The 12,446-nt window shown below is 45.5% G+C and overlaps 2 long non-coding RNA genes across 2 annotated transcripts in view; both read left to right on the top strand.

Annotated features, from left to right (window-relative positions):
* The first annotated feature begins 2,445 nt into the window (after window positions 1-2,445).
* Window positions 2,446-12,446, top strand: part of LOC117098295 — a 25,960-nt gene continuing 15,959 nt past the window's right edge. Inside the window, exon 1 of the long non-coding RNA XR_004443314.1 lies at window positions 2,446-2,489. This is a non-coding gene — a long non-coding RNA (uncharacterized LOC117098295). The remainder of the gene's footprint in view (window positions 2,490-12,446) is intronic.
* LOC117098296 lies at window positions 3,684-7,056 on the top strand. Its single transcript, XR_004443316.1, has 4 exons — window positions 3,684-3,705; window positions 4,835-4,888; window positions 6,489-6,661; window positions 6,810-7,056. It is a non-coding gene; the product is annotated as an uncharacterized LOC117098296 (long non-coding RNA).

Here is a 12,446-nt window from a genome sequence, read left to right as displayed (position 1 = left end):
TCCCCGAAAATTGCTGTTATTCTATTCTTTTTCAAGGTGCACTGATTTCATATTGTTCAAACACACATGTTTTACAATCAGTTTGTACAGTAAACACAATAGTGGTCCTGAGGTGATGTACATCCTCAGCTTACGAAGATAACAGGACTCAGAGATTAAAGTAAGACAGGCATCAGAAATTATAAAACTATTAATTCTGGGAACTGATAAATGTCCATATTAAAATGAAATCTTCACAATTTATGATCAGAGATTGCACTAAAGACAGGCATAAGAAATTATGAGAGTATTATTAAGGAAGTGATAAATGTCCATGAAATCTTCACAATTTATATTCCTCTGCCACAGCTCCAGCTGGTCCCTCCATTAGGGGTCGCTGACTTCCTGCAACATCTCTCCCTTTCTTTTTATATAAATGTGCCATGGGGATGAAGGCTTGTTTGTCTCTTGGTTTTTACACAGGATTCTTTGACTGGTCTGGCACACTAAAAACAAGCAGATTAAACAGGGAAACATAATTCCAAAATTTACTACAGTGGAGCCCCCAGTAGACTTAATCCAAGTTGTGGGGTTTAGTCCAGAAAGAATTTCTGCCACCTGATCTAATGACTCAGCTCCAGGCACAATGGATAAATGAGCTTGAGAGGCTTCAAAAATCTGTTTCTTTAATCTGGTTATGTCCAAGGATAAATTATCTTCCCTACCCAGAAGATGTCCTTTAACCATTTTCCATGAATGATCAGTCTCATTGTAGGAATATGGTGTGATACAGAAATCAGAAGTATTCGAATCTCTCTGCATTTGCGTGCGATGTTTGAGACTCACTACCCAATCTCCAAGCCAAATGACAGACTGTCTTAAATCATTAATTTGATTAGCTAATTTTTGATCAATGCCTTGTTGAGAATTCCACATTTGGGTGGAATTGGCTTGCCAATCATTAAAAAAATGAGCTGTTTGAATAGATTGGTGTAACACCATTCCAGCAGTGGTGGTCAGTGCAGTGACTGAAATTAGGCCCACGATCACAGCGATTAAAGTGAAAACAAATCTCTTAGATCTTATGAGAATTCTGTGTAACACTTCATTAATTAAATGTACTGAGGGGGAAGACTCCCAAGTTCTGGGCAAAATAAACGGTATCCAGATTCCTTCTCAAGCTTGAACCAACATTACACTTTTCCTGGAGTCAAAATAGATAATATTGGTCTATTGGATATACATAATTTTAGAAAGGCCGGTCACGGCGGCTCACACCTATAATCCCAGCACTTTTGGAGGCAAAGGTGGGCAGATCATGAGGTCAAGAGATCGAGACCATCCTGGCTGACACAGTGAAACCCCATCTCTACTAAAAATACAAAAAACTAGCCGGGCGAGGTGGCGGGCACCTGTGGTCCCAGCTACTCCGGAGGCTGAGGCAGGAGAATGGCGTAAATCCAGGAGGCGGAGCTTGCAGTGAGCTGAGATCCGGCCACTGCACTCCAGCCGGGGCGACAGAGCAAGACTCCGTCTCAAAAAAAAAAAAAAAAAAAAAAATGGGGAGGGACAGAGTGGGTTAGGGTTGAAAAACTACTTCTTGGGTCCTATGCTGACTACCTGTGTGATGGGTTCCATTGTACCCTAAACCTCAGCATCCCTCAGTATACCTTTGGAATAAACTTACACAGGTTCCACTTTAATTTAGAATACAAACTAGAAAATAAAAGAAAAATTTACTATAAAAATTTTTTTCTATAAGTAGAGAAAAGAAATTTCTGTTTAAGAAAAAATTTATTGAAGTAAAAAAATGACTAAACTTTTTATAAAGGACAGAGTTTTGCTAAGAATTTCAAAGCAATGCATTCATTGCAAAATATGACTTTAATTGCTTAACCTTTTTTTCTTTTTATTTTTTGAGATGGAATCTCACTCTGTCACTAGGCTGGAGTGCAGTGGCACAATCTCAGCTCACTGCAACCTACGCCTCCTGACTTCGAGTGATTTTCCTGCCTCAACCTCCTGAGTAGCTGGGACTACAGGCATGTGCCAACATGCCCAGCTAATTTTTGTATTTTTAGTAGAGACAGAGTTTCACCATGTTGGCCAGGATGGTCTCGATCTCTTGACCTCGTGATCTGCCCACCTTTGCCTCCAAAAGTGCTGGGATTATAGGTGTGAGCCGCCATGACCGGCCTTTCTAAAATTATGTATATCCAATAGACCAATATTATCTATTTTTGTCAGATTACTCTAAACAGCATTACACAGATACACCCTCTATTACCTAAACTTAAAATAAGTAGAAATTTTACTTATGTGATTATTTTTCTATTTAAGCAAACTTCATGTTATGTCTAGTCACTAAAAATTCTAAAGGCCACATTTTGTAAGTGATATCTTATTCTCATGATAATGTCTCCTGTTTAACTTAAACATTATTATTTTTTTTAACTTATTTTAGATGGAGCCGGACTGTGGAGAACAAATAATTAGAGAAACAAAGAAAAGTATGTTGCCAAAATTTATTAATTAAATTTATTTTAGTAATAAAGTGTAAATAGCAAATGACATTCCTTTTCATTGTGGGTTAGTAGATACTATGTTCAGTATCTTTTTCTTATACACATCTAATGAAAGATGTGAAAATAAAAACTTTCACAGTGAAGAGTATACTTATGCACTGTTAATTTGTCATGTTACATACCTTAAAAAATTCCCAAGAAGTGTATCCATCTCTTTTTCACTGGCTCTACAATTTCTTCACTTTTGCCATCCTCATGGAACTGTCAGCCAGCACACTGAAACGATTCTCAGAAAACAAAGGCATCGTCAGGTTCTCAGGGTTTTGGTACAGACTGAGGGCCAACAGACCTCAGACTCACTTAGAAATACTTAGCTGAGCAAGAACCCTTCATAAGCAGTCACTTGACAGGTGACATTTTAAATCTCCTGTCATGTACTGTGTCATTGACTTGGCTTACATCTGTTCTCAGGAAAAGTTCTAAAATTTTCACCATGAAATAAAAACACCCATGTCAATGTAATTGTCAAGTTACTCAGCCTTGTCTCTCGCCACTTACCGCACTCTGCCCTTTGCTCTAGCACCAAACTGGACGGAGTAGAACTCTGCAGGGCTTTATCTCACATCAGGCTCTTTGCCTTCGCCTCTTTCCTCTATCTGGCAAGCTTTTCTTTGTCCTTCAGGCATCAACCTATGCATCTCCTCCACCAGAAAGCCCATGATATTGACACAAAAGTGGGATAGGTGTCCCTTCTGTATGTTCCAGTAGTACTCTGCTGTATACTTGTCATGGTGTCTATGACTCTATATGGACATTGCCTGCCTGTCTGTTTTTTAGGTTATAGCATATGACTGTTGAGAGGTGGACCATGCCATCTTCATCTTGTAATTCCAGTGCTGGTTCTAGTGCCTTAGCACGTGGCTGTTGAGTACATGAATGAAGAATGAAAAAGCTGTGATATTTAACCACAATTAGAATTAATGCCATGTGTAAATTATTTAAGAGTAATTTTGTATTGTAATTGTACATACATCTGTCTCATTCTTATTAACTCTGATAATGTTCTCAATGCTTTACATTTTAAAGTCACACTTAGTTAACTGAAATGTTTTAGGTAAAGAACACAATTCTTTCTTTTTCTTTCCAGCTTTTGATGTGTTGGGCACTTGCTCCGGTCTACTTTCTTCTCTAGAATCCACTGGTAAGCCACATCTAATGAAGAAGATAATTTAACCAGAAAATGTTAAAGAAAAGTTGTGTGATTTAAAAGATCATAAAACTTTATTACTGGGCTATTTGCATGAAATTTTAATTGTTTTTCATAAATATATAACATCACAATCTTTACTAAATTTTTCACGTACTAGAATATTTCTGTGTCATATGTATGATGAAAATTTATATGCTATTTTAAATGACATTTTTTAGCCTTCTTAAGTTTTAAGTGGATCTTGCAAATGAACACCAGTATTATTGAGTTTGGCATACTCAAATTGCCCAAATGTCAGCTGTTTAAACAGCCAAACAACCAAGTCATCATTGACACTTTAGTAAAGGTCATCAAAGGCTTATTTGTATCTTATGGTTTTTATTACTCTATATAGTAGGAGACTTAAAGAGTACCTACCAGGTTTGTCCATACTAATGTTATGATTTTCAATGTGTAGTTCAACCATTTTTTGTGTGGAAATACTTTGAGGCTCTGTAAATATCTGGTTACTCCTCAAAACCCATTAGATTTAGCATTTCGTGGGTGACTTGTGTTTGAACAAGTATTACTATGATGGTTGCCGGATGATTTTCTTGTTCTCTTCTTTGTTCTACATGGAGAAATAACACCAATAAATAAGACCGGGTGCAGTGGCTCACTACCGTGATCCCAGCACTTTGGGAGGCCAAGCCAGGCAGATCACGAGGTCAGGAGATCAAGACCATCCTGGCTAACAAAGTGAAACCCCACCTCTACTAAAAATACAAGAATTAGTCAGGAATGGTGGCGGACGCCTATAGTCCCAGCTACATGGGAGGCTGAGGCAGGAGAATGGCGTGAACCCGGGAGGTGGAGCTTGCAGTGAGCCGAGATTGTGCCACTGCACTCCAGCCTGGGCAACAGAGCGAGACTCTATCTCAAAAACAAACAAACAAAAACTATAAATAAAGGAGAAGGGAAAGCTCATGATTCTTGTGCTCCAGTTCCCCAAGATTAGGCCAGTGGTAGACATTTCAAGCTGATTTTATGTCTTTTTGATTTGTCCCTGTTACTCTGTCAGCACTTTTTTACTTTCTGGCATAAAATGTTCTAAGCTAATCTTGTATTTTCTCTGCCCCAGGGCTGGAATGAGTGATTTTTCTTAGAAGCAGAGTTGGAGCCACCGAGGAAACAGGTGAGCCCTCCCCAGCACACACTAGTCCCCAACAGAAGAACCACTGCTGCATCCACTGAGATACCAAGAAACTAGCAAAGGGCCTTCTCGCTGTCTGGGGACAATCCTCGTGTGGTCTCTGGCTCAGCCTCAAGGGTTCTGGATTAGTCTCTCTGCAACCTCTGTGCTGTGTCTCTAGATCGGGGCTCTCCGGGAAGGGCCTGGGAGACCCAGAAAAACAGGGTGTCTTGTCTGCCAAATGTCCCTTCCTTCTTCCCACTCTGACAGTCAGGAATAGGCTACATGGCATGTCCAGGCAGTGCCAGGCCACCTCACTGTGTCCTTTGAGATGGGCCCAGAGGGCCTTGTGGGGGGAGCGAGTGTGAAGCTGGGTACCTGGAGCCTGAGGCTGACTGTCCCTCCCTGTGTCTTGGAGGAGAGGCCTTGGGGCCCAAGAAAACCCCCAGTGCCTGACCTCTGGGCACACATGCAGGGAGGGAGGGTCTGTGGGCTGATGGGGGCATTGTAATGAGACTTTGAACACAGCTGCTCAAGGACCTCGTCAGTGGACCATGGTCAGAGATGACGTAGCCATCAGGACCTGGTCAGTTGGGACCTGATCAGCAGGGACCAGGTTAGCGGTGGCTTCCTTAGTGAAGGCCTCACCAGTGGGAACCTGGTGACCTAGTCATTGGAAGCCTGGTCAGTGGGGACCTGGTCAGTGGTGGCCTTATCCATGGAAACTGAACTGCTGGAATGTAAACAATTGATGGGGTCTATTCAGTATATTAGGGGTATGATCAGTGTGGGGCCTTAGTGGCTTGGAGCCTGGTCAGTGACGGCCTGGTCAGAGGGGGCTCGGTCAGCGGGGGACTGATCCATGGAGAATTGTTCAGTGGGGGCAGGGTTAGCAGCAATTTGGTAAATTGTGGTCTTGTCAGTGGGAACCAGGTCAGTGGGAAATTGGTCAGTGGGGTCTGGTCCATGAGGCCTATTAATGGGGGCCTGGTTATGGAGACATGGTCAGTGTGGACTTGGTCAGTGGGACCTGGTCAATGGAGGAGTGGTCATTAGGGAACTCGTCAGTGGGTACCTGGTTAAGGGTACCCGGTCAGTAGGAACCTGGCCAGTTGGCCGCTGTGTGACCTTAGGCAAGGGGTTTGTCTGTGGAGCCTCCTTTCCTCCATCTGTAGGGAAGCTGGGTTAGGGCACCCTGGAGGGTTGCTGGAAAGAGTACGTGAGAAGATATGTTGAATCCACACTGTTTGATAGACCTAGAACTTTACACATGACCTGGATTCCACCTAGAGAGGGTGCCAGCCCTTTCTGCTCTGTCTGGCATCCCTCCTCTGTCTGCATTCCCAGGACCACCTTCCGTGGGGAGGGCAGAGATTGGGGAGCACCTGTGGAGGCTCTAATGCTGGCCCTGGGCCCTGGTGGTGACAGTGATGAGGACCTGGATGCACCTGTGAGTGGAGCAGCTAGGCCTGGCCAAAGAAGCAAGACAAACACACACACCCATATGTACACACACACACACGCATGCACAAACACAATGCATGCACACATGTCAGTTCAGGGGATAGAGGACACTGACTCTGGGCCCTGTTGACCCAAGCAGGCTCCCGTTGTGGTGGATTGTGTCATCCCACGATGTCGCTGTTGCTGAGTCCCCATCGCCTCTGTGTTGTGGAGCAGTTAGAGACACACAGCAGTGTCTGTGAGTGGCTCTGCGTGAAGGACTATTTTCTACGTGAGAGGCACATCTCAACACAGCTGACTAATCAGACTCAGGTGAGTGGGACCTGCTCTCTTCCTCCTGGCTTGGGGACAGTCACAAACAGGTGGGTGGTTTTGGCCTCTGGGCAGCTACTGAGGGTAATCCCTGAGCACTCACCAGGTGCCTGTTCTGTGCTGAGAGTCATCTCATTCATCCTCACAGCAATTCCATTCTGCATCTGCTCTGGACACCCCAGGACCACCAGGACAACCCCATCAGGGCCCTGTCACCAGGCCCAGTCCGGCTCCATGATACCAAGACGCAGGTCCAGAGACAACCGCCCTGCATGGTGCCTGCATCTGACCCCCCTTGGTGGGTAGTGATGAGCAAACATGGAAGAAGCCAGGGCAGCATGCGAACAGCTGCCCTGCAGCCCCAGATGGCACCTGGCCCTTGGGACGTCATTCTCAAAGGGGAAGCTGGACACTTTGATGTCCCTGGAGGAAGGGTAAACGTGGCCTCCCAACAACCCTAGCAGCCAGCAGCATGCCATACATCTTCTCACCCAACCTGTGGGACAGAGGCCCCCTCCTGGGGAACAAGATCCATATCTAAAGGGTCTTGACCCAGTCGGGCCTCATCCTGGGCCCTGGGAGGGGAGAGGCACTGTGGGCCCCCAGCAGCAGCCAGGATTACCACCCAGGGGACTCAGCCTTCTGTGGCCCTGGCCAGACTTAGAATTTGGCACAAGATAGGACAAGCTCCCTCAGCGCAGCTTGTTAATACCCAGGGCCTGTGCATGCCAGGCAAGGCCAAGCTGGCTCAAAGAGAAACCAGCCGCCTTTGCAAGGGTGTGCCTGGAGCAGGTGGATCAGCCACCAACCTCACTCACTTAAGGAAGCAGGGGTGGCCAGGTTCTCACAGCCTGAGTAGCTGCCACCTGATGGCTGATGGAGCGGAGGCCTGAGGCAAAGCAGATGGCACTGGGGCCCTACCTCCAGGGAGGAATAACTGATTTACCCTGACTGGCAGCGAGTGAGGTTGGTGGCTGATCCACCTGCTCCTGGCACACCCTTGCAGAGGTGGCTGGTTGCTCTTTGAGCCAGCTTGGCTTTGCCTGGCATGCACAGGCCTCAGTGCAACAACTGTGCTGCAAATGGGGCCACATAGAGGAAATGAGCAGCAGGCTCAGGAGCAGGGTGTGCGCTGCCCTTGGGGCCCCAGTCCATGCTTCAGGGCTCCTACAGCACTGTGGGCTTCTTGGGTGCCAAGAGGCAGACCACAGGCCATCTTAAGGACGACTCTATGCTCAAGTACAGAAAGGGCCCAATCTGGTGGATGAACCACACGGCCAGCTTCTGGCTGCGGGCACAGTGCCACATCTTCCATCACTTTCTGATGGGCCCCACCAGTGCTGAAGAGACAGCCTGGAGACAGGGCAAGAGGAAGGCTGAGAAGGATGAGATGGTGAATTCCAGCTTCTTCCTGACCCTGAGCCCACCCCCAGGATGACCCTTAGCCTTTAGGAGTGGGAGAGCAAGATTGACAGCTTCGAGTGATTCACCAAGAAGATGGACAGCAGGACACTCGGCTCAACTTCACAGCCAGTGAGTTGACATGCAAGCAGATGACGGTGACAGGCTTTAAGAAGGAGCATCAGAAGGCAGCCAGTTCTTCAGCCTCGGCCAGGTCGTGGAGCTGGAACAGGCCGTCATTTCACCAGAGATGCCTTCCACACCATCAGTGAGCTCTTTGCCAATCAACCCAGGCAGGACCTGGACCCAGTCATGGACCTGTTAGTGCTGTCTCAGGGACACCAGACCAAAATCCTGGACATCATCCGTATACACAAGGAAGCTCTTACCAAAGTCATGCAGAGCAGGCAACATGTGGCAGAAGGGAAGACAGAGGTGCAGAGGCTGATGACGCCAGAATTATAGGAACAGGATTTTTTTGGCCACTTTGGCTGAAATTCACTGCTTCCATCCAATTCAAATGAGAGACATGGACTCACAGATGCAGTATTTCTTGCAACAAGAGATACTAGTTTTTCAAAAAGTCACCCAGGAATTGATAGTGTTGAATGACTAGATACTCCATTGTGGACTGTTTCCAGTTCAAGGATACTTTCTACAGCAGAATAATAACACTAAAAAAGAGCTAGTGCCAGCTATTGGTGGTAGGACAAGGATGCTTTTGTTCTCAGTTGAAACTCAGCTGAATATAGAATTGTGTAGGAAACAGTTAATATGGTGATAGAATAGAAAGAGTAGCAAACGTGAACTAAATCAGGCTATGAATGCCTACACTACCAGTGTAACTTTTGGAAGAAAGATACCACTTATTTTATTGCTTTTGAAGTGTGAATATTTTAGTGTATATGCTGTAGACCTCAAACCCTGTGAAGAGTCTCAAAGAAGCTGGCTGGATAAAGCCGGCTGTGGATGTCTTTATATTCAAAGATTGATGATGCAATTCAAGTGTGTGTCCCCACCAAATCTCTTGTTGAATTATATTTCCTAATGTGGAAGAAGTCTAAGGTGATTGAATCCTGAAGGCAAAGTTCTCATGAATGGTTTAGCAGCATCCCCTTGCTACTGTCCTCACAATCATGAGTGACTTCTCATGAGACCCGTTCATTGAAAACTCTGTGTCATGTCCCTACTCTGTGTGTTTTCCTCTTGCCGTGTGAGACAACTCACTCTTTTCCTTGCACGAAGATTGAAAGGTTTCTGAGGCCTCCCAGAAGCAGAAGCCACTGTGCTTCCTGTCCACCCTGCAGAACCATGAGCCAATTTAACCTCTTTTTCAAAATAAATCATACAGAAAATGGCAAATGAGGATTGGAGCATTGCTATAAAGATACCTGAAAATGTGGAAGTAGCTTTGGAACTGGGCAGTGGACAGAGGATGGAAGAGTTTGGAGGCTCAAAAGAAGACAGATAGATGAGAAAAGTTTTGGACCATCTCAGAGACTGGTTAAATGGTTGTGACAAAAATCCTAACAGAAACATGGACAGTGAAGTCCAGGCTGAGGAGGCCTCAGATAGAAATAAGCTTTCTGGAAAATGTCTTCCTTTTGGATATGGAAAGCTTACACAATGCCTGTACCATCATTGTACCTTAGAAGCAGTGAACTTGCTTTTTATATCAGAGGCTCATAGGTAAAAGAGGCTGTAGCCTTGACTCAGATGAGACTTTGGACTTTGTAAGTTTGAGTTAATGCTGAAATGAGTTAATGCTGAAATGAGTTAAGACTCATGCTGGCAAGGCATGATTGTATTTTGCAATGTGAAAAGGACATGACATTTGTAGGGTCAGGGACAGAATAATATGGTTTGTCTCTGTGTCCCTACCAAAACCCATGTGGAATTATACTCCCTAATGTTAGAGGCAGGGCCTAGGTGGAAAAAGATTTAGTCATAAATTGGTGCTGGTACATCCTTCACAAATAATAAAGGACCATCCCCTTGATGCTGTCCTCTTGACAGTGAGTGAGTTCTCTTGTGATCTGGTTGTTTAACAGGCTGTGGAACCTCTTCCCTTACTCTGTCTTGCTCCTACTCCTGCCATGGGAGACAGCTCATTGTCCCTTGGCCTTCTGGTATAATTAGGAGGCTCCCCGACTCCTCCCAGAAACAAAAGACACTATGCTTCCTTCACAGCCTGCAGAATCCGAGTCAATTAAACCTCTTATAATACAGAAAATTAGAACTGCTGAGAGGAGCTGTGAAATGTCTTCAAGGCCTTTTTCCATTTGTCTTGGCTATTAGCACAGGACTTCTTTATATGCAAATTTCTGAAGTCTTCTTGAATGTTCCCCCTTAAATCGGGTTTTGTGTTATTACTACATAGCCAACCTGCTATAGAGATACCTGAAAAAGTAGAAGCAGGTTGAAAGTAGGTAGCAAACAGAGATTGGGAGGGTTTGGAGGGATTAGAGAATGACAGAAGGATGAGGGTCTAGTGGGAGTGATTTAATCATGGATGGAAGGTGGGTAGGGGTGGAAGGAAAAAGGTGGGTAGGGTGGAGAGGAGTAGGCTGGCTGTAGGGTGGTGGAAGGGTGGGGTGTAGTGGGAGTGGGGAGTTGCCTGCTTCTGAGGCACAGCCTCATGGAAAACTGCTAGGGCAGTGCACCTGTGACTTTGCAGGTTTTAGTCCCCATAGTTGCTCTCATGGACTGGGCTAGTGTTGAGTGCCTGTAGCTTTTCCATAGTGAGGGTGCAAGCTGTCGTTGGGTCTATGAATCTGGCTCTGCCTGTGCAGCAGGCTTCTGCCTGGAAACAGTGGGTGGTGGAAGTGAGGTTGGTGGGGTGGATCCTTCACCAGTGGTTACGCACCATCTTCTTAATGCTGACCTTGTGATACTGAGTTCTCATGAGATCTGGTTGTATAATAGGGTGTGGGACCTCTTTCCTCTCTGAGTCTTGCTCCTACTCCTGCCATATGAAGCATCTCTGTGCCCCTTGCCTTCTGGTATGATTGGGAGGCTTCCTGAGTCCTCCTAGAAGCAGAATCCACTATGCTTCCTTTACAGCCTGCAGAACAGTGAACCAATTAAACCTCTTTTCTTTATGATTATACATAAAATTAGTGCTGTGAAGTGGAGTTATGAAATGCCTTCAAGACCTTTTCCCCATTGTCCTAGCAACCAGCACTCAGCTTCTTTTCATGAAAATATCTGAAGCCTTCGTGAATTTTCCCCTGAAAATGGACTTTTCTTCTTTTACACATTACCAGGCTGTGACAAAGATAGCTGAGAATGTAAACGCAGGTTCAGAAGTGGGTAAAAGACAGAAGTTGGGAAAGTTGGGAACACTTAGAAGACAGCAAGATGAGGAAAAGTTTGGACCACTGAAAAGAATTGCTAAATACTTGTGATGAGAAGGTTGACAGAAGGATGGACAGTAAAGGCCGGACTTAAAAGGTCTCAGATGAAAATGAGGAATTTCCTGTGAACAGGAGCCAAGGTTACATTTGATTGGCCTTAGCAAAGAATGTGGCTGCACCATGACCCTGCCCTGGAGATCTGTGAAACTATGAACTTGGGGGTGATCATTTAGGATGTATCTGGTGGAATGAACATCTTGGCAGCATAGCTCAAGAGGTGTCCTGTGTCAAACAGCCTGTGTTCTTATGTGCAACCTAAGAAATGACCTCAAGTTGCAACTTCTATTTAAATGAGAAGCAGAGCTCAAAAATTTTAAAAATTTGCAGCCTAGTCGAATGGTCAAAAAAAAAAGCTGATTTTCAGGAGGAAAATTTGGGAACACTTATGAGTATTTGCATAAAAAAGAACCCAGTGCAAATAGCCAAGACAATGGGGAAAAGGCCTTGATGGCATTTCAGAGACCTTTGCAGCAGCCCTTGCTGTCACAGGCCCTGGGGCGGAGGAGAGAAGAATGATTTTCTGGGCCAGCTCCATGGCCTCACTGCTGCAGGCATCATCAGGACACTGCTGCCTGCATCCCTGCAGCTCCAGCTCCAGCCATGGCTGAAAGATACACCGGTACAGCTTGGATCACTGCCTCAGAGTTGGCTCCAAACCTTGGGCTTCCAAATAGTGTTAAGCCAGTAGGTGCACAGAGCAAGAGACTAGAGGCTTAAGAGCCTGCATCTAGACTCCAGAGGATGTACTGAAAAGCCTGGGTGTCCATCAAAACCTTTCCAAGAGGCAGAGCCTCATGGGAAATCTTTACTAGGGCAGCAAAGAAGGGACATATCAGGTTGAAGCCCTACACAATGGGAGGCCACCATCCTCCAAACCCCAGATTCATAAACTCACCAACAGCTTGCCCCCTCAGTGTGGAAAAGCTACAGGCACTCAACACCAGCCCTGTCCATGAGGGCAGCCACAG

Source organism: Trachypithecus francoisi, unplaced genomic scaffold (assembly GCF_009764315.1).
Source record: "Trachypithecus francoisi isolate TF-2019V2 unplaced genomic scaffold, Tfra_2.0 Lachesis_group16, whole genome shotgun sequence".
NCBI classification, from domain to species: domain Eukaryota; kingdom Metazoa; phylum Chordata; class Mammalia; order Primates; family Cercopithecidae; genus Trachypithecus; species Trachypithecus francoisi.
Note: the sequence above shows the minus strand (reverse complement) of the source record. Positions and strands in the feature narration are given on the sequence as shown.